Source organism: Oratosquilla oratoria, chromosome 10, assembly GCF_046742065.1.
Source record: "Oratosquilla oratoria isolate Oo_2021 chromosome 10, ASM4674206v1, whole genome shotgun sequence".
Lineage (NCBI taxonomy): Eukaryota > Metazoa > Arthropoda > Malacostraca > Stomatopoda > Squillidae > Oratosquilla > Oratosquilla oratoria.
In genome coordinates this window covers 72,121,176-72,125,314 of record NC_134786.1, presented here as the reverse complement: position 1 = coordinate 72,125,314, position 4,139 = coordinate 72,121,176, and positions in this window count along the sequence as shown.

Here is a 4,139-nt window from a genome sequence, read left to right as displayed (position 1 = left end):
GAAAAAGTGACATTTTCGTGGATCTCAACGCAAAGGAAGTACCTTATTGTATTTACAGTGAAGGGGAAAGCTTGTGGTATAGTGTGAAAGTGAGGGAAAAAGAGAAGGGGAGGGATTACTGAGGGAAATGGAAGGAAATGAGGAAAGGGAGGACTTGGTCCAGGAGGCCAGGCGTCATGTTAACAAGAGAAGGACCGATGATTTTGGTGAAGAGATTAACAAAAATGTAAAGATTAGAAATATAAATAAGAGCAGCACAATGGAAGGTGAGGATAATAATTTCCAGGGATTTAATGAGGGGGGGGCGGCGATACCAACCTCTCTCGATTAGCAAGACTAGAGGAAAAACTTGAAGAAATGACCGAACATTGGGAGAATAGGTTCGGTAATATAGCATAGATTGCGCAGAGAGTTGAAAAATTGGAAGAACTAGAGAAGGTGAACAAAAACTTAACTAATGAAATAGAAGAATTAAAAAGACAGTTAAAAGAAGTAAAAGAGGAGAATGAAGAATTAAAGAGGAATAATAAAGACAACAAAGAGGCCATAGCAAAAGAAGCACAGTAGTGGTAGGCAGCTACCGGTAAAGTTACCGGTTTTATCGGTAACAACCTTAACGGTAGCTTACCTGCAAAAATTCTGCTACTGTTAAGGCTCCGTTAACCGATAAGCTATACTATAACACTCGGAGAGCGGTAAGCACGGCTCGGCTTGGTGGTACTGAGTGATGGTACTGATGGTAGTGGTGGGCAGCTACCGATAGTTACGGGTTTTATCGGTAACAACCTTGACGGTAGCTTACCAGCAAAAATTCTGCTACCGTTAAGGCTCCGTTAACCGATAAGCTATACCATAACACTCAGAGAGCGGTAAGCACGTCTCGGCTTGATGGTACTGAGTGACAGTACTGACGGCCCACTGTACCGCTAATTTTACTGATTAAACTTTTACCATTAAGCAAGTATGTACCGCTAAGGTCTCGGTAATTTTTTTTACCATTAAAACCGTTTTTTTGGGGTCATTTTTGTCAATTTCTCAATAGAATTAATGTTATTTCTGTGATCAGCATACGAAATTATATTAATTGTGAAAGTTTCATCGAAAAATTCCGCGTGTCGCCAAATCAAGACTCATATATGTATATATATATATATATATATATATATATATATATATATATACATGTATATATATCGAATCAGAAAATGATATGTCAACTCTTCGTCGCATAGAGACTCGACGCCAGATGATAATCACAAATGAATCTTCAATAGCATTTAACCTCGTCTGCCTGCAAGAAAATATATATATGTATATATATATGTATATATGTATATGTATGTATATATATATGTATATATATGTATATATATATGTATATATATATGTATATATATATGTATATGTATATATATATATATATATATATATATATATATGTATATATTATATATATATATATATATTTATATATGCTAGTGATGAAAATGCCAATATGCTTCTGTTTGTAAATAAGAATATGAACTAATTTGTATGAAATGATAATTGAGGAAATAAGTAAAAAATATGCTAACAATGAAATTTGATATATCCCTGAGAATTCACCTTGGTCTTTGGATCACGTGCTGGTCTAATTTGTATGAAATAATTATTAAAACATGGGAACATTAAAAGCAGTTTTTAGGAAAACATCTATTACAAATTAGTCAGTTTAGGTTAGTTTTTAAGAAAACATTTATTACAATTTAGTCAAAGCTTTATATGTGTATGTGTGTGTATTAACAAAACTCCCAGTCCCACATGCACCCTCCAAACATTGACCCATGCATGCAGATGCGGACAAAAGTTTATACACCACACCCACCCTCAAACACCCTCCTTTTACTCACTTGCGTGGTAGGTAGCATACTAAAGTAGCACCAATTAAAGTATGACTTTTTCCCTTTACAATGGCATAACAATCAAAATAATATGTAAAATAGAACCAGACATATAGCTTATCAAAGGACAAAAACATTGATTTTTCAGGAGAGACAGTTAAACTGGGAGGCTGGATACTGTAGATAGGCGGCATGCTTCTACCTCTAACTTTGATAACGCACTGATATCTATAAAATTCAAAATCATGTGTTTACTGTTGAGAATCATAGCTTGCTTCCGATTGGTGGGAGGAGTTGCCAGATATCTCCATAAACACAATATCGTAAACAAAATAGAACTGGCTATCGAATTTTTTACTCTATTTCAATATACAGAATATGCAATGGGGTTGTGACTACACACCATAGTAGGATGAAATTTGTTTAAAGATTTAAGTCATAAAGGCGACTACTACCTCACGAGTCTTTTACCGGTAGAATTCCGGTAATTCCGGTAACGGCATTGTTGTTTACCCGTAATTCCGGTACTGAGATTAGCGGTATTTGCACAGCACTAAAGCACAGGGTTGGAAAAAATCCAAGAAAACAGTACAGTTGCATTTACTGACATAATTAAACAGCAAATGAAAGAACAAACTGAAGACTCAGTTATTAAAGTGATGAGACAGAAGGAGAATATAGTAAGAGACTTAGCAGATAAAAAGAAATGTATAATTATATTAGGAATGGAAGAAAAACACAACCCAGATAAAACCACAAGAATCAATGAGGAAAATGAAAAACTAAGCAGATTACTAGAATTAGTTCAGGAAGATGAACCTGAAACCATGAAACAAATTGAAGAGAAGTTTAGACTCGGAAAGTATAGTACAGATAAGACCGTACCGCAGGGACTTTAAAGTCCCACCTTTTAAAATATTTATATACTTTTTTATTTTTCCAGCAATATTGTTTTTGGATTTGGAAAGAGAAAAGTCTAAACTAATTATCTTTAGCTTCCCAGTCAGAACTGACATCATAAAGCTATACACTGCTCTTCGGAATTTCCGAAAAATCAAAGGAATTTATGAAGAGACTAAAAAGGTAATTTTTCTAAAATACCAGTCAATATAATTCAAAACTTTTTTAAAGGATTTTTAGGCTATTGCATCAGGATCAGATATATATATAAAAATTTGATGAAATATTTATCACAGTGGACAAAATTTACATTTGAAATTCTTGGGACTTTAGAGTCCCGGTAAGTTTCCGAGGACTTAGATGTTTGTTTTTTATTTTTTATTTTTTTACACTTTTTACACTTTTTTTGTTGTTTCAGGTCAAAAAATCTCACTACTAATGAAATTTTGGACATGCTGGAAACACTTGACGAAGACGATGATATCTTGGAGGAAAAGAACACAGGAGAGTACCGAGTCTACCTGCAACCACCCGTCGACCAGAAGGGCAACACTGACTGTGACGACGATGAGCACGATGAAGATGAATTTGTTCAGCCAGTAAACCCAGAAATCTTACCTCGTCGTGTTCTGCTTGCCCCTGCCGAGGTGGGCATAAGAGCCACCAAGAATCCACAGATTATCGGCATGAGAGGAATCAACGAGGATGATGAAGATGATGAAGATAGCACCAGTCTTGGCACAGGTTCAGGCACAGAAGACCAAAGGAAGGGGAGTGAAGACAAAGGAAGTGATGATGAGAACAAGGGCAAAGCCTTTGAGGGCCCAACTGACCGGCCTCCAAGACGCCGTCGGAGGGGACTAAGAGGAGCTGGGGGACCAGCTACTGCACCTACTTGTGGAAGTAAAGCTGCACGTGCAACAAGTCGTGTCCGTGGTGTTCGATCCAGTGGAGGCCAAACCATGAAAGCTGCCCCCCCCCCCCCAGGCTGATTCTGATGGTTGTTCAGAGCAGGATGAGGGAAAGGTTGGCAAGGAAATCCCAGAATTCATGTTTGATGAAAATGATTCCAACTGGCAGCACCTGCAAAGCATGAATATCGGCTCCCCACTGCAGTTTTACTAGGAGATGATGTCCGACGAATTCCTGGAGCAGATTGTTGATCAGTCTAGGCTATATGCCGAGCAACATAAGAACAAGTCGTGGGCCAAATGGCAAGCGGAAGTGACTGTGGACAGCTTGCGTGTGGTTGAGGGTGTCATGCTGCTCTCTGGATACAACAGTTTACCCTCCCGCCGCCTCTACTGGGAACAGAGGGATGATGTGTACAACAAGATGGTAGCTGAAAACATCAGCAAG